A 26,107-nucleotide genomic window follows, 5' to 3' on the forward strand; every position below is an offset into this window, starting at 1 on the left:
CGAAAATATAAAGCTGTTGTGACTCTTCGAATCCTGATTGTGTCGTTGACCTTCCAACTAACGAAAAACGCTTTTCACCAACCAACTTTCCAGAAACGAAAACAACTTTCCAAATCTCACATGAAAAGCATATTATTTCCTTCAGGAATCACAAAAGGCCCCATAACAATTATTTTCCCGGGAGATGTTTTTCCCAAGGATCAAGGTAGGATGACATAATGTGGTTGTGACTGTGACCTAGAAAGCGTTTGTGCCCCTCTTGCTTATAAAAGCAAACGGTCGTTACGCGTGTTATTTAGACTACCCTGTAGGGTTCGGTAAAGTTTTATTGTATAATAGGAAAAAGACCACATTAAACTAGACGAAAAATGTATAAAGCGTCGAGACGCCGACCGTCTGGAGAGCGGAGGACGTCGGCGCCACTAACGGCGTCCACGGTCTCAGGCAATTTACGACCGTTGCGGCTTTTCTCGCTCTTTTTTTTTCCTCTTACCACTGCTTGGTCTGTGTAATCTTTCAGTATGGATAGTTTGGGATAAATCCATCGACGATTAAGCCATCGTGCTTCCTTCTGATGTGACTCTCCCACGGTCCGTTGGCGACACCCAGGTAAACACCCATCAAATCGGAAGTATTAAAAAATTATCAAAAGTCGTGACGGAAAGTAAACGAAAGGGATTAACTACCTGACCGGTACTATTTCACTATACGAGTAGGTGCGCACTTCTTCGACATGAATGGAACTCTTTTCGTCCTTACCGCTTATTATGCGGATTACAACTGTGTAAATGGTACTTTCAGGTGGTCCACTCGCATTCGGGGAATTTGCAATTGTAGTGTGGAATTTATTCATATAGACGTAGCAGAATGATTATATACATGTATATATATATATATATATAAAATTCTGTCGTATCTGAACTCATCTGGAGCACTAAGCAAGATGTCTGGAAAACATTCTTCTTCGGCCGATGAGAAGTGATCGACTATTTCAGTGATTCTGTTACAAAGAAAAAGAAAATGTAGTAAATAGACGATGCATGAGGATCTATTTTAAGAGGGGAACTGTTTATGCACTCTCTCTCCCTCTCTCCCTCCCTCTCACCCTCTCTCTCTCCCTCTCTTTCCCTCCTCTCTCTCTCCATCTCTCCCTCTCTCTCTCTCCATCTCTCCCTCTCTCCCTCTCTCTCTCTCCATCTCTCCCTCTCTCTCTCTCCATCTCTCCCTCTCTCTCACTCTCTCTCTCTCCCTCTTACTTCTTTAGAATGATATTAAATTTGATTTAAATTTGAGGAACAGTTTCGGCGCCGCCTTTAACCTGGCCCGGCTGCAATGGCGCTTTTCTAAATATTTAACTTTAATAGAATTTATTAACTCGATTTAGCAACAGCCCGATTTATGTATAAATATACTTTCTTGATTTCTAGAAGGTAAAGACAATAAATAATTTTAATTTAAGTGGCGCCCCATTTCGGTAGCTTTTAATCCGGATTTTATTGCCCATTTTACCCTCTATTTGCTCATCTCTCATCCGCGGTTTTTTCATCCGCCTAATAGATTTTCCTGCGAAACTACAGATTTATTGAACTGTTACCGGGAAAAACAAACAAATTTTCCACCGAAAAAATATCATGTTAACATTATAGTTTTGCAGAATCTATACTTAACGTTTTTAACGGCATATTTGACATTGAAGTCGAAAAGGTTCCTGACCTCCTTATGAATTTTCATATGGTTCAGACAGAAACGAATGGAGATAATGTATGAGCAAAGTGACCAAATAAAATAGAATAAAATAATGTTAGTTTCAGCAAGTGCCTTGACGAGACCCTCGCTATTTGGGTCCGTGTCTATTGCGGGCCTCTAAACTTAGATATCTATTTTCAGGTTACTTAGTCAATGAATCGCTCTTACGGTTGTTTAGGCCGGCTTTTAATGTGGCGGCGACAATGTTCAATTTCTTTCTGCACCTCATCACACACGCCCTTGCTGATGGTACTCCGCCCGCCGTTGCTGGTGTCTCCTATCGGGCCAGGAGAGCCCTTTTTCGGCCAGTTTCAAGAGAAAAAATTTGAAATCCCAGCCATCGGGACTTTATCTCGTATTTATAAGCCGGAAGTGTTCTGAGGCTCTTCTGAAAACCGTAAAACCGTGAAATGAGGTGACATCGGTTGACCGCAACAAATCATGTTGCACTAAAATTATTTTAATGAATGCACGAAAATAACCAGGACAAATAACTTGACACAGGTAATTTTCTCTCCCTAGCGCCGGGTTATGATACCAATAGACACGGCATGGTTTGAAGTTTTTATACCGAATGTTGGAAGAATCAGCATTTTAAGTGATTTAAATAAATTAAAAAATTTCGGTCGTTAAACGATTGACAGATAGATGCGCAGCAACGCGCAGGGGGGCACTGCCACTAAAAATTGAATGATACAAGACTCACGTGAACCCTTTCGACAAAATTATCGTGTGTATGAAACGTGATGGTTGTGGTTGACGAAATCAGTGGCCACAACAATACGTTACGTCTTCGAGACCCTGAGCAACGCGACGAAAGACTTAACTAATCAGTTATTGTTGTTATTTAAAAATGTAATAGTTAAATGTACCCAAAATAATCCAAAATTTATTGTAAAACGTTCAATTTTAAGTTTAAATTTGCTGTCAAGAAGAATTTTACGGCTCTAATCCAACAGAAACGTAAAAGAGTCGCAGTTTTAATACCGGGAGACCACAGCAGTCGAGGTCTGAAGGGGGACCCCGGGCGCTTGAGGCGGCCGGGCGCCTCCGCCATTTAATTTAAAGAAATTGTCTCGACGTGGCGCCATCTAAACCTACTACAACAAATCTGTGAGTTTTCTGTCGAGGGATCTAGACGCGAGCAGCTAAAGTTGTGCGGCGGGAGAAACCTTCCTACGCAACTTCCTTGGGAGCTACTGAATCGCATGGTTTCCAGGGGGTGCTGTAAGCCGAAAACGAAAGTTAAAAACGGCGCGCTGATGCACCTCTTAAATCTAACGCGTGTTTTTTCATAAAAACGCGCCAGTTACTTTTCTCTTGAACCACACGCGGGAACGATCGAATTTTAATATCAAATAATAACATCATCAAGAGGAAATTTATCCCTTGGATCTAATTGTGGCCGGCTATTGCTTACGTGCGATTAAATTTCCATGAAGAGTCAGCTTCTTTTGTCACAAGCGTTTGCAGGTTTCCAAAGTGCGTTAAGATGATTAATTTGGAGTTCCTTTTTATGGCAATTGCTCAATGAATTGCCGAGATATCGGCCTTTACTGGCCACACTAGAAAACAGGAGGACGCCGACCGTCCAGATCCGACTGACGGACCTAGACTGCCGCCTAGGTCACGGCGGAGGACGCCAGAGGTATAGCTCTGCGAAAAAAAGAAAACGGCAATGGAAAATGGAAACGTTGAACCAAAGAATTAATGTTGGTCATTTCCGTAATTTTGATGAAACATTTCTAGCCCTGTCAGAATTATTAGGTCAGACATTCCCCATCAAAAGACTGTAAAGCAAATGGGAGTAACCAAGGAGATAAATTTTATCCAGCATTTTCATTAATTATTGTGGCTATTGTTCAAAAAGAGAAACTGTTCCTGTTGGTTAAGTCTTCTAATTTCTTAATGATACTTACAATTATGTAATATTGCAAATTGAATTACTTGTGAAGAAGGTATAAGTAGCGTTCGTAGAGGTCCAGTACTAGGTAAGTCCCTAGTATGTGGAAATTGTGTTCGACCGGTGCGCAACGCGGAAACTAATTCATAAGAAGTATAAAATTATTGTTGTTCTACAGTCACTGTTAGTTTTTATTAATTAAACAGTTTCTTCGTTAAGTTATCTCATTATTAGGTACATTTATCTACAAATTGGCTTTAATTATTCATTGAAAAACGTTTAATCTTTCTCATCAAGAGGTTAAAACTGATAGCATATTCCCCAATTGATTGAAAAATTGGTGATTAAGAATAATTGGCATTACACCAATTTGCCTTGGTAACTATAAGATAATTTCCATGGACATAGAGAAATTGACGAATTTTTAACTCGGATTTTTTTATTTCTATTGAACTGATTTTGTTGGTGAAGCTATCTGGTTATTTATTGGCATTTTACCAGTCACATTAACTTCCATCTAAGTGTAGAATTTTAAAACTGTACGTCTTGAATCTAGTGCGACATCTAACGGTGAATGGCTGAATTCAGACAAAGTGTGTTGTTATGAAGATCGTCGATATCTGTAAGTTATCTGATGACTTGATTGAATATCACTTTCGAAAGGTAGCATAGATGGCGCTATTCTCCATTTGCCATTTGGAATATAAGGTTTATTGTCCTCATGCTCTGCTAAGTGAGTCTCAGCTATAGGGGCGATAAATTCGCCGAGAATATTAAAAAAAAAGTGAAATGTCACAACTGAAAAAAAGACGAAATTTGAAGAAGTATGAAGCAATAACACCATAAGTCTCGTGCTCATTCATTTCAATTAATAATCGTAAAAATGTACCTATATACTTGCTACACTTTTTGTCGTAGACATAATGCAATATTTGAAGACTGAGAGTGGAAGCAAACCAACTTTAATTATTAATCTGAAATAACAAACTTACAGAAAAGTCACTTTTTGATGGATTTTTCATGAGATTGAGTCTTATTTTCTTAAAATTGCACCAACAGTGATTAACTAATTTATGGCCTAAGACGAAATTTTCCAAAATTGTCAAGGAAACAGAGATTTAAGAAATATTAACTACCGATTTAAATTAGCTATGAACGTGCACTTTGCGTTAATGGAACAATCACTAATTAACTGACATATTCTGAAATTTAGACCACGATTTCTATAATAATCTATAAATACTGATTTTTTTAATAATAGCTCTAATTTGCCAAATATCCTAAATTTTTAACGAAAACTGAGATATCAAACGTCGCGTTTTCCCAGTTAAAGTCGCCACACATGTGCAGTTTTGTTTATGCGAAAAAGCCTTGTTTATTTGACATTTCTTATGGTTGAGAGCTGGGTTTTCTCAAAAATACGCCGGTACTGATTGTTTGAATAACCATTTAACGCTTACAAATTTGAAAGAAGGAACATAAAATTGATATGGAATCCACTTTAAATACACTCAAAATATAAATTAATTTTTTTTGAAAAATGAAAGAACGACCCTGACATGACATGAAATAATTTTTTTTATTGAACAACTAGTCTGCTCAAAAAGTTCAAGGAATATATCCACTTTTTGCGAATTTTACTTAAAAATTCTATTACCCGTCCTATTACGTGTTTAAAATGTTGTTGAAATGTCACGAAAAATACTCAAATTTTCGAAATTTTCATAAAATTTGAAGTAAATTTCAAATATTTGTAAACGACGCAGATATATCCAGGATTTGCGAGGTGCGATGAGTAAACTGTTTCAAGGAAATTCTTTTATGTCGTTTCAATTTCAAATGTCCGTACTCACAACCTTGGTCACATTAGAACATAATATATATATACAGGGTGTCCTCGAATTACGTGGCCAAAATAATACCGCAGATTGTTTGAGTGAAAATAAGTCGATTTAACTAAACTTCCCTCAGTCCAAAAGTTGATAATTATGGAGCTACAGGGTGTTAAAGTTGAAAAAAAAATCACATTTTCTTTAATATCTTTCGATTTCTTTGAGTTAATTTCACGAAATTTCATATTTGAGGGTGTTTTAGGATACGAAATTCAAATTTATTAACGATTTAGTTGTTTCTTCTAGGGGGCGCCACAAGCGACCATTAGGACACATTTAAATCTCTGTAACTTTTTCGTGCCACGGTGTATATTATTTTGGTATTTAAAAACCTTTTTCCCTACCTTTTATACTTAGAAAAGGTATACTTTATTGACGTCGCTAGAAGCAACGGTTTTGGAGAAAAACGCATAATTCTAATGCGCTGTATATTTGCGTTGGCGCTTTTAAGTAAATAACTCAGTTGGCTATGTTTTTAATTGACATTTTAACACTTGAATTTGTTTCTCAAATGTCAGTTTTTTTTATTTAGCCCTCAGTTTTTCTTGTCAGTTTCGCTTCTTGTTCCTGTAAATATCCATAAGTATGGCCAATAAATTCACTTATTCTGAAATGGTGGATATGCTGTTAGTTTATGGACTTTGCCGTTGTAATAGTCAAAATAATATCTGATTTTGAAAACTTATTGTTATACCTTTACTAATAATTATTTTTGAAAAACTTAATTTTTTTTAACGGAAAATAATTTTAAGGTAATTTGCATGCATCATCAGGTTTAGATGTATTTTTCTCACACACACATACACGCTCCTGAAGTTTGGCACGATCCTCCCGACTCACCCTGTATATATATATATATATATATATATATATATATATATATATAATCACGGTGTAATCTGTATGTTGCCGATCATCTGTCAGCATCGGTGGTTTTCGTATAATTCTGGGAGCGTTCCCATCAATCACGGTGCGTGGTGGCAACTTTGACTTAGCGAAACAGTGGGGGAGTCCGCGAATTACTCGAAAGTTCACTATTTATTGCGTTATGATATCAAAATCATTGAATTTAGAATCCTTCGCTTGTATACTTCTGGGATAAACGTATCGAATGCGTCAAAATTCTAACTTTGAATTTCATTTCTCCCTTAATAAAAATCAATTTTTAATAGTGCCATGAGTTTGATTTTAAAACCAATACTGGCGAAAAATGCCGAATCCCGTTAGTAAATCCGGTGTTTACATGAGGTCGGGCATGGTAATAATAAGGTGTTTTACATGTTTATTGGGCTGAAATGGAAGCCATTTAAACTGTCCCCAGGCGGTGTTGGCGCTTCTATATACCGAGCAACACGCGCCTAACCCTATTAGGAAACCATAGGCGCACATTCTTGTTAAATTAATATGATCAACGTTCTTCTTATTATTTACCAAACCGTGGAGAATTGAACGGGAAATAAATAGTAAATAACAATCGGCTTGCGATTTTTGAGGAAAAGATTTAGTTGATTTAGTCCTCCAAAGAAACGTCTACAATACCGGCACGCCATTGCTCTGATACGCCTAGAGGTTTGGAAACGCCTTGGCTCCTCTATTCAGTGGCTTTTAATGTACAATTTAAATACTGTTGCCATAATCTAACTTGCTTAACAACATTGTTCCAAACTCCTCTAATTTAATTCCGAGGAAGTGGAAAGGCGCACATTGTCTTATAAACCACCTCCGGATTTCGGGGTAATTGTGTTAAAGCACAAGATTAATATGCCTGAGATTCTCTTCAGTCAAACACCTAGATTAGTTGGGAAAAATATATGGTTGTGTGGGAGACATCCCGTCAGGAGCGACTCAAACCGCATAACGAATTATTTTTACCATTTGAATTATAAGATGTGATTCTAATCTTCTGTGTTATTCAATCCGAGCCCTCTCTAGAAAGGAGGTATCAGTAAACAATTTAATCACTTTTCCGAAATAATCGGCTTATTGTCCCTCAAAATCAGCTTTAACCCTCTGCTCTCAGATTTAAGGCTGAAGGACGCTCGGTGACCAACGTTGGCATTCAGAATTACCCCTTTGAGCAAGGCTATAAATATGAGTTGTTTTGCCCTCAGAAACAGTTAATTCCTGATCATTATTTGTTCGTTTTTCTAATATACGCAATCTCGTTTTGAGCCCTAAAGGTACCTGCAACGTTTTTTAGAAGAATAAGGGACATAAATCTTTACCCTACAACTAAGCGATTCCCTCAGGATTTCAGGGGTGTTCAGAATATGTTAATAGAAAGCATTTTGCAAGTCGACCTGACCTTTGGGAGCCAAACCATGTAACCAATATTTCCTTTTTGCATAGTTCCTCCGTGAGGATCTTCGGAAAGAAAGTTGGGGTTTGTGGCGCCTTTTAGTGTATGGTGAAATCGGTCAAGAACCAATATGTGTGACCGGCAAATAGCTTTCTGGAAAATATGGAGTTGTAAATATTGAGATGCTCACCCAGGGATATTACTTTACGTCTATCGATTTTTCTATATCTGAAAAGCAATATCGTAAATATAGTAAAGAGTTTTGGTCCGGTAGGAGCCTTTTTTGAGGAAAAAGGCTGCTAAAGAGTGCCACAGCAGTTAGTGAAATGATAAAACCATTTGAGATAAAAACAAAATGTTTCTTCTCATTATAAATCGTTTAGCAGTTTAGAGAGACAATGGATGAGACCGCACGAGGGGTAGCGGGAGAGAAACGGTAAAAAATCAGTTCAAACAGTGATTTCCTATTTCGAGAGAAAACATTTTAAAGTTAAACTTAGAGAAAATTTATGAACCTTGAGGATCCATAAATCCCGAAGTTTTCTTCCGCATTCGAAAACGTTCTCAAAATTTGTTCATATTTTGCAAAGAAGTTCTAAGCGCAATATTGTCAGTCGCATGCAGTATTACAACCTAATGCAAGTATTTCCTGTATTTATTCAGTGGCAACAGTACTTCCTGCAGAGAATCTTAATCCCCTAATCCCCACTCACCCCTTGTTAAAACTCAATGAGGTACAAACGATAAGTTAACAACGAAGCTGGAAGCGGCACAAAGTCACGTGTCTGACCGGAACCAATCGCGTTCCTTTATTCGCGGAGCTGAACCAATTAAAATCGATTTGCCACGTCTTGTAAGCGCGGCCTTTTTGAATGGACCGTGACACGGCATTACATGGGAAACTGGGGGTTGGGAGGGTAAATTGACACCCGTTTAGAGCGGTGCTAATAATGTTGTCGAGAGCGTGTGACGTGGGAATGAATATATTCATGTAACCTTCAAAGCCAAAAGCCCGGATGGATTTCTCCAGAAATTGTGGCAGAATCACAAGTACGTAGTCGTTCACGTCAATATTGAGCGCTTTTGGACAACGTCGATGACTCGTTTCAATGCTGGGACCCTCTTGGGAAGTATCGAAGTCGAAATCAACCGTCTCGTCAAATCAATCCAACGTTGTTTCTTTTTTCGCAATGGTACACTAGATGACGTTTTTCGACGGTGGTGGGCAATGGCCCATTGGATTGAAAATTCAATTCCAGAATTTCTTCGCATATCTCAAAAAATTTTGTTGTCATAAACGCGTATTGGACAACGCCAATAGCAATTTCTTTTACAACTAGCGAATGCCCAGATGTGGAAGAATTTCGGGGATTTTTTCTCTCAGATATTTTGCCTGCACAAATTGATGTGTACTCGATGGCGCCTTTTGACAATCGCCGATGATGACCCGTTGACTTTGCGCAGCTGAAGCCGTTTAAATCTTCATAAGTGCGTACTCCGCTGAAGCATTGTTTCTTAGAACGGTAACTGCACCATCTTATTATGGTCTCTACCACACGTAAATTTCAATCGAATAGACATTAAAGTTTTTGGCTTAACAATGAATATTTACGATGTTTCCCACTCCGGTCCCTCCCCTGCAGGATTGATACTTATTTGCATTTCAACCAAAAACAATTACCGCGACACCGGGCAAATACGAAATAAGAGAATGTTCGTAGCCGCGGAATTTTGACTAATTGTTTTAGATTTCCATATGAATGAGATAATGAAATATGGTAACATTAATATGGATATATGCTCGAAAGCGAACTGTAAGCAGTTCGCGGTGACCTGCGTTTCGTTGGTTTTCCCAATGCCGAGGATTTTGTTCAGGGGCGTCTGTGCGATGAGTTTAAAGGACATTTTTCGTATTTTTCCACTGGGAATTCTGAAAAAAATTCTCCCCAAGATAACGAGTTGTTGCGGTAAAAACGCAATTTTCGCACAAGGTGCGAATCATACTTTGGCGAGTTATGCTGTAATTAATTCGAAATTTGCGGGCTGCCAATGGCTTCACAGCTTAATTCCTGCTGGGCGCCAATCTCTATGTATGAGATTTACCCCCGATTTGCATAAAATGTGTCTCACTGATTCATATATCTTATTGCAGTTTGATATACGATCTCTGTTTAAAATTCCACATTTTTAACTAAATAGATAAAGTTTCGCGAGCTAACACAACGAAAACGTAAATCACGACCACGGCCGCTGAAAGTGCCGCTTTCCGCTCTAAAATATTTCCTACATAACGTTACTATCCACTTACCAAGAGACCGATCCGACATATGTGACAACTCTCCATTCCACAACAATGAATCACAAATTTAATCTCACAAATGGATTCAGACCGCATTTCTCTGAGTTAACCGCGACTCGGCCCGAAACGCCGGCCATATTGCCGGGTGCATACGTCATCGTTTTCATAACCTCAAAAAGCCCGTTTCGCAGGAGGCGAGGGAGGCAATTGGCCTATTAAGTTAAATTTAGCTTACGACGTTTCCAATATATGGATAAAGGAGAGACACTCATGATGAGACCATTATTGCAATAAGTTTAACGGAGGCATTTGCAAGCGCCATCTATCGATCGAAGGAAATGCGAAGTGGTCGCGCTAGATGGTGGCGGTCTCTTAGAGACGTTCCGAGCAATATTTTACGTTATGTAAAGAGGGTCTTTGCCGGACGGTCCATTTGATATATGGCAGCGAAATTTAAAGGAAGCCGACACATTAATTTAAAGAGTACAATGGCGGCAGGAAAGCACATGTTAAGTTTAGTTTGTTAATTACGGTGGCGAACACAATGGTGCCGTTCCGCACCGAGCGTCGCCGGAAATGTGCCGCTCGTTGTCCCGTTTCCACGGCAAACGGGTCCGCCAAACTGGAGAGGCTTTTTTTGCCAGAAATAACCCTGTATAGAGGGTGTCCCAGATCCATTCTATGTACGCGTACAGGGTGTCGTGTTTTCGATGTAACTGGTGGGTTTCAGGTATATCCCGAGTAGATGGAGGAAAACCGTGGGAGGGGACCATGGCGCGATTTTTGAGCCAATTTCAATATGTCAAAACAGCTTTTTGGCATCGAAACCCGTTTGGGGGGCGTTTCGTTTTATGTCGTCGCATTTGAGGCCTCGTTACCTTTTTCATTTATGGATATCTTCATTTTTTGGCAGCAACATCTTTTGTGCATTTTCCTATGTGCAATCCAGCAGCGTACACAATTTTTTTATAACTTAATTTGTTTCTGAGTTACAGACGAAAGATGCTTTTTTTTTAATGGAAACCATAATTGGCCGAGACTCCATTAACTAGAGATCTTTTTCAGTTTTCTGAAAATGCATAGGTCCATATATTCGTTTGGGTAAATAATAAAATTATTTAAAAAAAAATCTTTTTTTTTTATTTCAAAAAAAAATATTTTTTTACCTTCAAAAGTATTGTAAAACAGAGAAAAATTAATAACATGTTATGCCATGCTAAAAACTTATTGATAAGTGTTGTTTAGACTCATGTCTGTCATTAACCTAAGCATCCTTCATATCAGCGCGAAATGCTCTCAATTGCTCTAAACAAATGAATAGGCGTACGCCTTAAATCTTGGATTTTCCAAAAAATCGTTTATAGTTTTCCCATTTACCACCGCAAATATACAAAACTACATATATTTTTTCAAACAGCAGAAAAAAACCTTTAGTCAATGGAATCATTACCGACTGTGGTTTCCATAAAAAAAGCATGTTTGGCCTGTGACTTTAGATCATATTAAGCTAGAAAAAAATCGAGTACGCCATTAGATTGCAGATAAGAAAATTCACAAAATACGTTTTCGCCAAAAATTAAAGATATTAATAAACGAAAAAGTAAAGGAACTTTGAAGAGACCGTTAAAAAACCAAAAACATCCCGAACGAGTTGAGGTGTCAAAATGCTTTTTAGATCATTGAAATTGGCTTGAAAATCGGGTCACGGGTCTCGACCGCGGTTTTTCTTCATTTGCTCAGGAGATATTTGAAATCCACCAATTACACCGAAAATGGGATACTCCGTGTGCGTCACAGGGAATACAGAGTCGGTTAAATTTTTGAAATAAAAATTTTAGACGACTTTTAATGGAAATTAAAATATTAAAAAAAGCAAGTTGGTGGTTTTTTTTTTTGAATAATAATGGGATGGCAGAGCATGTCAAAAAGGTAGTCGGTCCCGTATTAGAAACATTATTTTCATACAGATGCTTGGGAAAAAAAACATTCGTCTCCATTAATATTAATATCGCTAATTAACTTATATATTAAAAAAATAGAGTTTTAGTTGACACATAGATTTCGATCAAATAGTCATCTGATAAAATGACACGTCACAAACATCCAACAGTTTTGTGTTGAAAATATATTTGTAACCCTTTTAAATATCGCGCATTTCCTCGAGAAATGCCCCGTATATAGCAGCGATATAGCTAAAAATCAATAAAGAAGTATTTTACAAGAACGGCAACTTATTACCAATGATGGAGAGGTATAAGTCCGATAAAACACTATTAAATAACACTAATAGTCTAAATTTATTCGCGGAATGTTTCTTATAGATAAGTTCTATTCCAAGACTTATCTCTACGTTGCTCTTCAGCCATCCAGCAGCTATCAAATCGCAACACCTTCAAAAAGGAGCGATTTCAAGTTATTTTTGAGTCTCATTTCAATTTGTTATTTCGCTAAAATCAAAATCTCTCTTCGAATGACAAGGTGTCAAGTTATTCTTGATATTTCGCCTCAAACGTGCTAAAACGGGCTTCGAAAACAACTTTCCTCGTGTTACTTAGAGAAACATTTTGTTTGCCGCCGACCCACCCCCCGCCGATACTTATCAGTAAAAAACACTGCGCCGTTTCGACTGTGACAAATCAATTTGAAGATATACATATGTATGTAGCCCCTAATATATGCACCCTGGTCCGCTTCCCTTAATATCAGAAGTGTGCCACCGCAAAACACGAGGGAAGACGATCAATTTGCAGTCCCGATGTTGCTATTCGGATGCGTTTGCACAGACCAGCTATTTATTTTGACTACTTAATCCCATGATGGGCAATATTGTTGATTGGCCCTTAGTCAGCTTACGTAATCAGTTTTCGTGCAGTTACAATTAAAATTATTCGAGAATCTCTGCGAAATGTACGTAGTTCGGTAACACGATGGGAATTTCACCATCTTGGTCCAACTGACGTTGATCGCAATTTTTTGGTTTTGAAAGCGGGGCCGTATTTCAAAAAAGAGGAAAAAACTTACTTTAAAAAAAAAAAGGGAAATGGTGGAAATTGGTTTATACCCGAACCAGTCGGTCGGCATTTCAACCGTTCCATATTTTGTCCGTGGAATGTCATAAGTGTCCCTTTAATTTTTTACTTTTTAGAAATGTCTGAAATATCGATCTACACTCCGTTATGTCACTAATATCTAAGTGGGTGTTTAATAATTAAGCAAATGCATATATACAGGGCGAGTCGGGAGGATCGTGCCAAACTTCAGGAGCGTGTTGTACATGAAAAATAAATGTAAAAAAACTCAAATGTTCTTATCCGATTTTCGTTTGTTTACAAGTTATAGCGTAAATAAAATTAAAACATAAAATTTAAAAAAATTTATAAATTTCATAAGAAATTCCATAAATTTGGACATCATAGTAAATGTTCAAAAATATTGCCATTAACTTCTAAACATTTTCGGCTTCGTCTGTGAAGAGCATTCGTTGCGCTCCTGATTGTTTCATGTCTTTCTTTAATGGCAGCTGCAGCATTTCTAATGCGTTGAATTAGTGCATCTTGAGTGTCCACTTGTACTCTGTACACTTCAGTTTTAAACCGACCCCACAAACAATAGTCTATCGGTGTGAGGTCTGGAGACCTTGGAGGCCAACTAATAGCGCCACCACGACCAATCCAACGTCCAGGAAAGGTACGTTTATGGTAAATAGAATCCTAGTTAAAAAATGTTATTTACGCTATAACTTGTAAACAAACGAAAATCGGATAGCAACATTTGAGTTTTTTTACATTTATTTTTCATGTACAACGCGATCCTGAAGTTTGGCACGATCCTCCCGACTCACCCTGTATAATAGCAAAAAATTTTTTTTAATTAATTTTCTCTAACAATAATTGGAATTAAACACTGTTCCGGTGACCATAGAGACCCACCGGACTTCATTAATAAATCTTATCATATGCGGAAACGTCATAACAAATTTGTTTGTTCAATTTAAAGTCCTCTCGGTTCCAAATCTGATGTTTATTTAATAGAACGCCTAATTCGCCGATTTGTTCAATTTCAATTTTCTCGAAAACTCTTTGAGATTTCGACTTTTTTAATCTAAAAATCTCCAAATTGAATATTTTTCCTATAAAACTGTCAGTAAAGTTAAGCACAAAAAAGTTTCGGTACTACTTAAGCGCTGGCCACCTGTGTCGCCCGCCTCTGGAAGGGTGTGACAATATCTTCGTAAAGGCTCAAAAAAAGCTCAAAATGCTGTAATAAACTACAAGATTTCATTTATAACATTCTCAAGATACTGATAAAAAGCATCGTCCACAGGAACCAATCCTTCATACCCTGTATATCAAAAACGAAGTGTCTTTCGGCGTGTCTTCATATGAAGTTTTCGTCATAATTTGACAACTATTTACAATGCATCGTGGAATTTATGACACCTTGCACGAGACACCTTCTATAGTAATTATAGGTCCAATAATAATAAGTAATTCCGAGCAAATGCAAATTGGGGCGTTTTTTGAAAAAATTAAGATGGCGCCACTTTTTAGCTTGCTGTAATCTTTAAACAATTTATAACATTAATATTTGGGTATAGGTGTCTACCGTCTAGTATGACTCGGAGTGAAATTTTCTCAAGATGCTAAATTTTTCAACTAAAACGAGGCACCAAGGGGTTTCACCGTCGCAATGCAATATTCGGATTTGAAATCAGTGCGCAGGACGCGTTTTTGAGAAAATCAAGAAAACGTCTTTTTTAGGGACAATTGAAACATCATATCTTAATAGTAACCAGTCATAGAGATATGGTAATTAAATTTTGGAAAGAAAGCTTTTTGGTGCTTTTGAGGTAAGAAGTTCGCTTTTCATTATATTACGGGCGCCATCTTGGTTTTTTTTATTTTAAAAATCCAATAGAAAATCGTAAATTAGATGTATATGGTAAAATGTTACAAAGTTGCCCTAACGATGTTTCATTTTCACATTTCTGGGGCCACAGGCTCTTGAATCGTAAAGAAAATTCTTACTAAAAATTATTTTTTTTCTGAAATCTTTGGAGTTACTCAAAATTTTAACAGCCGCGAAACAGGGCGTACATAAAGACGATTGTTAGTTTGAAATTCCCTGTATCGCGGATAACTCCCTAGATTCCCACAGTGGCCTCCGATTTTCTAACGTCCAGTATACCTCGAAAACAGCTGCGCATCGCAATCAATGCCGACTTTGGTGGGAAGACTAGGGTCTTTTCGGTGTCAATTTTACATCAGAGATGCATCATGCATCGGTACGATCGACCCACAGTGCAAGACGTAAGGGTCGTGCCGACGTCCTTCCTTCCGATTCGCCCCCGTAGATCGACGACTCATGTGCCAAAAAGGAGCCTCAAGAGTGCCGGAAAGGAGGTTAACAGCAGTAACGCGTGGAGCACGAAATTTTCTTAAAATTCGAATCTGAAAATGCCGCAACAGACCGGGCGTTTCACATAAAATTCTCATACTGTCAAATCGTGACGTTTTTTTTTTGTCAGGCAGAGGTTCTTCAGATATTGTCATTTGCAAATTTCGTCGCACGCATGTCGTTAAAGAACTCGGCAAAAGCTCCTGCCTAAGCTGATCCCATCTGTCACGACATATCCGGGACTCCCGGTGAAATGGTCCGATGGGGCTCCGATCTTTTTCGAAAGCAAATGCCCGCTGCGCCGCAATTTGGCAAATGCAAATCACGATGCGACACCTTATTAAAAAGGAAGTTTCGTGCTCGCTTCGAATGCGGCCAGAGCCGAGTGACTTCGCCAAATTCCCAGTACGGCCGCGAAGAGAGACTTCCGTGAGGAAAGTCGCAACTTAGTTCACGCATTAAATGTCGAACGCGTCAAAGTCAAAGTCGAATTCAAGGCCGAAGGTGGGTAACCGTGCTCGCGCGCGAGTTCGGGAAAATTCGCTTCGACGCATCTTTGAGCGGCAACGTTCTTAACAATGCTCTCCGCCGTTTCCGTGTCGTCACAACCCACTGCGCGTCTCTACAATTTGCTCTGGTCAAAGCGTAAGCTTTCACCTTTTTTCTTTTTTTTTATTATTCTCATATTGTCCCACACACACACACTGGCCACTTTTCAACATATTCTCGTCGCTTATTTTGGCACTCTGTTTCCGGGTTAATGCGACATCCCTAACGAGCAAATTCGCGACGGTCGTCGGCAGACCGGAAACGCCGAGATTCAATTATTTAACCCTCTCTTAAACAATAGGTGGCTGTGAAATGAAGTGATCATTTTATAATGTTTGAATCCCGGTAACATGATTTGGAATTAATGGGCTGCGAATCCCACGATAAGCGGGAACAGTTGCAGCCGGCGCTCACAGGGCGCGCTGTTTCACCACCGCCGCGGCTCTAAATATTCGAATGCATTTTTGTTTTGCCCTGATAAGCTCTTCGTCTTTTTGCCTTTTCCCTGCCTCGTCTTTTATCTGCCCAAGTTTCACGTTTCTTGGCTCGTTTTGCGCCCCGAAAATTAAATAAATCATCGCCGCAATCAATGGGCCTGATTTGATTTTGTGCTGTTGCGGAATCCTTTAAAATTCCACGTTAAGCGCCCCGAATTCGGTAATATTCCGGTCTGAAAGCAAAATCGAGCGGCTCCCGCCGTGGCCGTGGCGCCGTTAACGTAAAAATGTGCAATAACAAAAAGGACAATTATCGATCAGTTTTACACAACATTCCAACCGGCCCCCGAGGCCCCCCCGACAAAAACTCGCATTTACTCGCGTTGCTCGTGAGCGATTCCGAGCTTGCTCGAAGACGTTATTAAAAATGACCGGCACTTCTTTCCGACTTTTTCGCCCTCCGCAAGGCGAAGCCATCCGTCAGGCCTGTAATGCGACGTTTCGGATGTTCGCAACCATCATGAACCCCTTTTCTTTTAATGCGGCCTTAGGTTTTTTAAGTTATGTTTTCGCCGGCCCTCGATCTCCCAAGTGGGCGCTGGTGTCGCGCTGTACAGGGCGTTTCCTGAGTGCGGTACGTAACTTCGGGAGCGTGTTCCGCGGCCGAAGTAAAGGTCATTTTGTTATATCGACTGTATCGCGAAAGTGCTTCGTTGCGGAAATGCGGGGCGCGGAAAAATCGCAATTTTCTAAGTATTTCCGAAACTACTCGAGACATTTTAATGAAATTTCGCACGGTTTGAGAGTTCGCGACGGCGCAAAACAACAAAAACAGTCACACCTTCGCACAAGTATTTCTTCTCTTAAGAATGATAAAAGAGAATGAAACAATTTAGCTAGAATGTTTTTTATTTATTTGCTCGAAAACGGTGCGTCCTACGAAAAAAAGTCAAGAGACGTTTTTCCTCCAAATCGAACACGTAATTAAAAAAGGAACAACATATTGGCAGAGGACAGTGGCGTGCCACATTTTTCCTTTAAAATACCCAGCCATTATCCTGCCCGCGCGCCACTGGTTACACAACAGCCACCGCTTTTGGCGCAAAGTACGCCCGGTGCCAGCCCTCAAACTCTGCAAAATTTCATTAAAATGTCCCAAGCAGTTTCGGAAATATTAAAAAAATTGTTTCCTTAAAGAAGTTTTCACACCCTGTATTACCGCAACGAAGCATTTTTGGGATACAGTTCACACGGCCTTTAATTTAGCCGCGAAATGCGCTCCCGAAGTCGTGTACCGTACTTAGGAAACGCCCTGTATATTAAGCACTCGTGCATTTTCCCTAAAAAAAATATTTTTTTATAAAATGCTTAACCAACGAAAGGAGCTACGTTCTCGATTTTGACAGATATTTTTATGAAATAAGTTGAAATGGTCGGAAAATTACGCTAATAAGGCGACAATAACCGCAAATAGTTCGTGCGAAACGTTCGAAAATTGCTCATTTTAGCCGGCACTCGATTATTGGTCCGAGTTCATGAAGTCGTGATGAGCCATTTCGTTTTATTCCATTAGAGATAATGAGAACATTGAGTCCAGAATACCAATAGCCGTTTGGTGGATCGATAATTTAATTTTTTGGCCGATGCATCATTGGCGCCGCTGAAACTTGTGGCACCGAGGAGTGAGTTGAGTTTCTCCCAAATTCTCCCGGGATCAAAAAGCGACAAACAGGAGCATTAGCCTTCGCCGCTTATTAGAAACTTCCAGATTCGCCGATTTAAAGATGTTTTTAACGCGCTCCTGACACAATAAAGATTTTATGGCTAATTGCCGTTGGTTTATGACGCAATATGGCGAATGTTCGCCTTTAAATATGATTGGCCCCCGGGGACTTGAGCCATAAAGCGATTTGCGCTCCTGATGGATGAAACTCCAGCGCATGGTTACGACCTTAACAGTTCTCCCAATAAAAGTTTATCAATTCCGTGTTTTTAGAACTCAGAATTTTATGCCGTTGTTCTTGATTGAGTCGCTGGAAGAAGGAATTAGGTAGATCTTGAGCCATGGATCTGCAATCTTAATTAAACATTTTAAAACCCTCATAACCCTTATTACAACCGAGACAAATTAAAATAAGCAGCTCCCAGAAGATCCAAGGAAGGAATTTATTTGACTGTGTTATTTCTTATCTTAACGTTGTAGACGTGAGGTGGATGTCTGTTCGAAGAATCTGCTTGAATATTCCAAGCTTGCGCGAGGTTTAACTGGAAGTGCCCCGTCTCCTTATACAAATTGTTCATATCTGAACATTACCATGCTAATAGCTCCTTCACTTTATTCTCCTGCTGTCCCGAGGAGGAGGAGGCCTCTTACTTGTACGTGAACAACCAAAGGGGTACTTGATGATTTACGAGAGAGATCCTTAATTTTGATTTACTCTTAATTTGAAAATCTCTTGTGAGTCTTCTTGATGGGCATATCGATGAACATTTCCAGTTTCCTCTATCAAATTAGGCATATTCCATTAGTTTAATACGCTTATAATGCATCCGTCTAGCGATTTGGGGTGTTCACACTTCCACCCTCTTCGCACTTTCCGAACTGTAGCGGATCGTCTCGCTACTTGCCAGTTTAATCAATCTAATAGAAACCATTCACAACGATAATAATAACTCTAGATTTTGTCGAAATACAGGACCGAATTTGCATTGGTCCGGGGCAAAATTTCGTCCGTCTGAAATGACAATCTGAAATTAAGTATTATTTGCTTAAAAACGTTTCTTTTTCTTAGACCAATTGAAAATGATTGACGGAGGAAAAGCAGCTGGAAATAGCCTCTTTTTGGCAAAAATAACCGCGCAGTGGCAACGTAAGCTTTTGCTTACCTCTCTCCTCGAAGAGTCCAGAAATTTGAACTGTATCTAAAAGAGTTGTATTTTTGAAGACGGATGCGTCATCAGATTTTAACTTATTTTTTCCTAGAAACTTTCAATCAATTCATTCAATTTTTTTAACCTTTTAAAAATTTACTACTTTCAATGCCCCCCCTCTCGCCGTCAAATTTTTGTACGTTTTGCAAAAACCCTCAAAACTTGGATCGAATTTTAATTAATTTGTCCTAAAAATCATTGGCTGTCAGCTTTGGCCTGTTTTTGACCTAAAAAATTTCAGAAATTTCCCTCAAAATAATATTTTTCCGATGTAAACTCATCGGGGTTATACACATTTTCGTCTAATTTTCCTTTAGGAAGTTAATGTAAATCTTAGTTTCCCCACATTTCCAAAATGCAAAATGTTGAAAATTTGAACCTTAAAAAAATTCTTGTTGCTTTCTTTTAAAAAATGAAATTAATGACGATTTCGAAAATCCGAAACGTCGCATTAAAAATTCAATGCATGACTCTATCTTCTAGATGACAAAAAAGAGACGAGAAGTAACATTAACTTCGTATAATTCCTTCAAATAGAAAGAATTTGAGCAAAAATAGGTTTTTGAACGCGAAAACTCACTTTGGCATAATGATTATTAACTTAATTAAACGTAAAAAAATCATTAAAGTTTTTGAATGGACCCGGCAGTTCTTAAAATTTTGTAGAATTAAAACCTTTACGTTCTATACGTTTTTTGTGAAATTTTGAAAGCCAAAAACATTTTGACAAACGCCGTTATTGCATGTTGCAGTTTCTGAAAATGGTGATTTTTCCCCATTTTACCGATTTGGTGACACTCATCATTCGGAAATACAAGATGGTTGGCACACCTGCGTGGTTTTTGATCATTTGAATATTTTCCGGGTTTTACCACATATGTAGCTGTGAAATCCGTAATCCATAGGTCCTCTTCTGGATGTTATAATAATTGTTATTTGTTCATTGGTTCTCGATCACTGGGCAGGGAAAAGTTTCTCTTGTAAGACACATGTATCTTCAGTTCTTCATTGTTTTACCACCAACTCCATTCCTCTGGTGCCTCTGGTTGCGCCCTCGCCAACAGTGGCGTTCACAGGTGTATTCTATCGGTGCCTTGGAATACGCTGCAGTGCTGTCATCTAACAATAATGTCATGTGGCAAATCTGCAGGTAAACGAGACACTTAAACATTTTTATTGTTCCTAGCTGGTAGTTTTTGCACGATTTCCAGGGACTCAAATAGTAAAGTCCATAAAATTACAAATTTAACGCAGCCACAGGCGAAGGAGTACACGTTCCTTCGTTAGGAGTACAATTCCTCCTTAAAAATGCCAGTTCGGTTCTGTAAAACCCTTGAAATTAACTCTGGGGATGAATTAATATTGAATCCGTCCCTGTAAAGGCATAATGGTCGTTCCAATCGAATCTGTGTTTAAAGGCGATATTTCCCAACGATAAATCGCCAAATATGGCTGGGTCATATATTATCATAAAATGTCATTTAGTAGATTTATTAAAATCATCGTTCCGAATGGGATTCGGTTATGAGAGGTAATCATTTTTAAAAGTTACTTATGGCTATTTGTACTTTTTATAATTCGATTGGTTCCTCTGATGGGGGGACATAAAACGGCCATAAATCTTTCGCAGCATTAAGGGATGATGCACATTGTCTTGGCGTACAGGAAAATCTAGTTGTTTAGGAACATTTCGACGTGCAACATGCCAAGCGATATACAATGTCCAGAACTGATGTAAAAAGAGATTTCTAATGTCCACTCAGCACCATTTCCAATGAAATTGCCATGGAGATGTCGTAAATCCCCAGATACCCGACTGAGTGGTGATGAGTTAAAAGATTGAATTTTTGAAATACGACCGGCATTGACGATAAAACAATCGCAGTGATTTAGGGCCTTTTGCTTGGCGACTCGCACAAAAGTTAACCAGAAATAATCGTTATTTATACAACTATAGGCCCGTTCGAGTAAAATACGCCCTGTTACTATTTGAATTTGAAAATAAACGTGAAAAAATATATAAAAAGTTTATGGGACTGTTGCAGCAAATTTTATTGCGTTTTGTTAAGCAAAATTGTTTTGTTCAACAAGGCGATCAAATTTGCTCTATCGCCGACGCATCGTTTTACGTCGATCGGGGGAGCCGACCAGTTTTTTGCTCGAGCAAAGACTTCTTAGGGGGAGAGGTGGCACCTCCCATTCGAGCACGTTATCGCCTCGGAATGTTCAGGACCTGTTTTTCGGCGCACTTCAAAGCAGCTTTGAAAACAATTTCAAAATTATTCGGATTATTTCAGAGCCATTTTCATGGGGAATTGTCGCCGAAAGTTGAGCCTCCCACCGGGACTTATTTCAGTTTATTTGATGGAGATCGTCCAAGTGCGAATCCGCCCACTTTCACTTGCGAACGGACACTCCAGAGGAGGCGACGGCACCTCACAGTTAAGTACGCACGTCGTTGCTGCTGAACATTCGGAGCCCGTTTCCGTAAGCATTTCGAGACAGCTCAATAGCCTAGAAATTACTTCAAAATTTAGCTTCCTTTAGAGCCACTTTCGCACGACTGTTATCCTAAAAATCAAACCTCTGCCAGAGTTTAGTTCGCTCTATTTAACAAAGGAAACCTTGAAGCATACCTTGATAGCATTGAAGCAACCTTGAAGCATACCATGATAGCATGAATATGAACCAGGTCTGTAAATATGAAACTTAGCTGCGCAACAATTATAAAAAATATTTTATTCGAAATATTTCCCATCGTTACGTATACATGTCAGAAAATTGTTTTTAGGGGTAATGAAGGAGGGTGGAATAAAGCACAAGTCTTAGCGGTACTTCTTTTCTTCCCTAAGATCGGGGGTCGAACGCCCCCCCACCACAATGTATCAGAGTCACCCTGGGTGCGCCTGTTCTTTTTCACCAGAACCGGCACCCAGACCTCCACATTCTTCCCACGCTCGCATCCCTGAATCACTCCCTTCACACTTCCATATGTTTTTGGCGAGATTACAAACAGGCCCTCTTCATCTTTTATCACCGATGATCTATTTAACTATTACAAGCTCAGTCCATTTCTGAAATGTGATAAGACACTAACAAGTGTTCGTAACATTGTCCTTACACCTAAGGCCAGGTTGTAGCACTATCTTTATGAGACAACATGTATTTTCACACTCACATTAGGCGACTCAATGAACACCCTCGTATCACTTTCTTCATAAAAGCTCACATACATTTTTCCCATCTCTCTGGCAAATTGCGGATGCCACGCCTAAAGAACTGTCGTTCTTTTGAGGCGAACCGTTCATCGAGCCATTTTCGAACTGTTCCGTAAGAGGCGAAGTGCCGTTCTGCAAGAGCGTGTCCCGTCGATGCAAATAAGTGATAATCGGATGGTGCTAAGTCGGGTGAATAAGCCGCATGCGATAGTACTTCCCGATAAAACGTCCCAATCGCTTCCTTCACCAGTTTTGCAGTGTGTGATTATCATGAAGCAATATCACCTTCTGTTGCCGTTCTTGATGTTCTGGTCGTCTTTCACGCAAAGCTCGATGCAAGTCCATCATTTGCTGTCGGTAACGTTCAGTATTAACTGTTTCTCCAGGTTGTAGCAGCTCATTACGCCTTTTTGATCCCACCAAACGCAGAGCATTGTTTTCCGTCCGTATCGATTTGGTCTTGCTGACGATGCCGATGGTTCGCCTGGAGTTACCCATGATTTTTTACGTTTGGAATTCTCAAAACAGATCCATTTTTCGTCACCAGTCGCAATTCGATGAAGAAATGACTTTCTGTTATACCCGGTGAGCAACAATCGGCAAGTGGTTTTTCGGTTTTCTTGCTGCCTTCCATAGAGTTCATGTGGAACCCATTTTCCTATCTTCTGAATTTTTCTCATAGCTTTCAAACGAATGGAAATGGCTTCTCGCGTCACATTTGATTGGTTCGCTAATTGTTGTTGCGTTCGAGCATCGTCCTCATCTAACAAAGCTCGCAACTCGCCGTCTTCAAACTTTTTCGGTGGTTTTCCACCCTCTTCGTTATCGACGTCAAAATTGCCACTTTTGAATTTTTTAAACCGCTCACAGCACTGTGATTTTCCAAGGGCACGTTCACCGTAAGCTTCAACAAGCATGCGATGTGACTCTGCAGCCGTTTTTTTCAAGTGGTAACAGAAAATCAATGCTGTCCAATGTAGGCACAAAATTCGACATACTCAAAGCTGTTGCAAACTGTACTGCAGTATTGAACCTGTATTGTGACGATTTGAAAATCGTTCTCAGATGTAAATAAGAGATGTAGTACCCTAATAACACGATAAGGTAGTACCTACATTGACCACTAGGGGTATTTGGAGGCAAATTCGGGTTCCATATTTACAGACCTGGTAGATCGTCGGTTTGGAACAACACCGTCACAAGTCGAAAATTATTCATTTGCAGAAGCGAGGATTTTAAGCCGAAACGTTGCATTTTTTATTAAAATTATTATTATTCTATTACATGTATTAATGTTATAATTTTGTCAGCACAAACAGTGAGGAGTAGTCTCACTCTCGAAGTAGCCATCGCACGACTCACATTAACGAACATTTTTACTTTGAATGTGATAGAGGGAGAATGTCTTTCCCCATCTCTGCATCCGCAATTAACGTTTGCGTCAGTTTTCCTTAAAATTGAATGACTGAAACTTTTGACTCGAGACAAAATAATCTAATTTATGGCCGCAAGCGAGCTTTTATTTGTTTAAATTTTAGCTGAACGAATAAAAATGTTTTAGATTTAGATGGATCAGAAAAATTGCAGGTACAAAACCTGTAATCCATCATGAAAATCTAAGTAACGCACTGAGATCGCCCGTTTTCCAGGTTTTTCATTAGACGACGTCAGCAACGTTTCTTTTTCACTTTCTGAGGCGGTTCCCTCAGAAACGAGCGGTACCACCTCTGCAACTGAACCGCGTGTGTCGCCATTCAACGAAAATGTCCGCGCGAGTCTGCCGGAGCCGTACCGTCACAACCCGTCACCGCGCAGGAACGGCCCGAGTGCCAATCGCGACGTTTTCTCTGACGACGAAGTCTGGCGTTGATCGGTGACCTGCGGCCGAAATCAAAAAACGACCATTTTTGACTCGTGACAGCGCGATTCCGAACCTGCGCTATACGCGCATTGTGCACAAACTCTCTTTAGAGAGAGCTGCGGGGTCTCAAAGGTAAATAAATAGCAATTTTTGTTCTCTTCGAGTCTCCTATCTGATTATAAATTTCCGATGCAAAAGAGACGACGTTCTGAGTGATTCCACCCTCAAACTTGAAATTAACTTTGCCCGAACGAAATCAGTTCCGGAACGGCAATCACAAATGACAGATTTATGAAAATATTTGTTGGGAACGGTAGTTATTTTAAATATTCGCCGGCCTCATTCGATTATGCAGATACTCGCATAAAGCAAAATCGAACCGGGACCCGCGAGGGCTTGTTTTGCGGTTTCCGATAGTTTAGTCCCGAAGAAAACCCGTCTACTTAAGACATAAAAAAATAAATATGCCCCAAACTTTTTTCCTCTTGCTATTTATCCCTCATCTACATAATCATATAGCAGCCATTGGGGTTTTATTACCCCCCCCAGAAATATATTGCCTCGGAGAGGCAGAGATGACTATAAAATAATAAGTTTCAAAACAAATCGAAATCCTTCCGCAAAGTCGCTGCTGGGTGATATTTTCGTTCTTAATTCCGGATTCAATGCGGGAAGTGTAATATAACCGCGAAAGTTGATAAGATCAGCCCTAAGAACTTCCCCCGTTTTGCTAAAAAGCGTCATTACGCGTGCCCTTGCCTGCTTCCGAGATATCTCCCTTAATTGTCATTTGGAAGTCAACGTGCTTTTTATTCTTCTTAAAGTAAATTATTTGAGCCATTAGAGTCACTTTGAGGAGAAAAATTGTGTCGGCTCTTGTGCTCTTAAGAGCGGAGAGTTTACACCGCTTCAGCCAATAGACCGAATGGAATGCAACACCCGAAACTTTGAGGAGGGTTGAGAAATTATTTCAACATTTTTAAATTTATTTTCTTACTACTTAAACAATCAAATTTTAAATTCGGCGAGTGCTGAAAGTAAAACGGTGAAAATCGATTGTTCAACGCCGCGTCTAGATTTCACCGAATTTGATCAATCATGATCATGCTCCACACGAGGTAACGCGTTCCCCATCCCTTAAAAGAGGAATTTCAATTACCAGGTATACCGGTATGAAGTGAGCGGCAGGATACAAATGTCTCGATATAGGGCATTTGTTGTAAACAAGAACAAATAACAATAAATTGTTTCATTGTGCCAAAAATGTCGAATTTTGCAGTGCAAAATGATGATTTGCGGAAAGCATTAATTTTTTGCTTTCATTTGGAGGAAAGTGCTGCAGAGTCACATCGAATGCTCGTCGAGGCATACGGTGATTATGCTTCATCAGAAGCAACGTGCAAAAGATGGTTTCAACGATTCAGCAGTAACAATTTCGATGTGCAAAATGAAGAACGTGGCAGACCACCGAAAAAGTTCGAAGATGCCGAACTGCGATCAATATTGGATGAAGATGACACTTTAAGTCGAAAGCAAATGGCAGAAACGTTAAATGTTGCACAACGAACGATTTCT

The 26,107-nt window shown here is 39.3% G+C and overlaps 1 protein-coding gene across 1 annotated transcript in view; it reads left to right on the forward strand.

Annotated features, from left to right (window-relative positions):
* Positions 1-8,487: 8,487 nt before the first annotated feature.
* The window catches only part of LOC136348773 (homeobox protein six1-like), a 114,379-nt gene continuing 96,759 nt past the window's right edge, over positions 8,488-26,107 (forward strand). The window contains exon 1 of the mRNA XM_066299912.1: positions 8,488-8,502. The gene's annotated coding sequence lies outside the window, so the exon portion shown is untranslated. The remainder of the gene's footprint in view (positions 8,503-26,107) is intronic.

The sequence above is a fragment of the Euwallacea fornicatus genome, chromosome 35 (genome assembly GCF_040115645.1).
Source record: "Euwallacea fornicatus isolate EFF26 chromosome 35, ASM4011564v1, whole genome shotgun sequence".
Taxonomy (NCBI): Eukaryota; Metazoa; Arthropoda; class Insecta; order Coleoptera; family Curculionidae; genus Euwallacea; species Euwallacea fornicatus.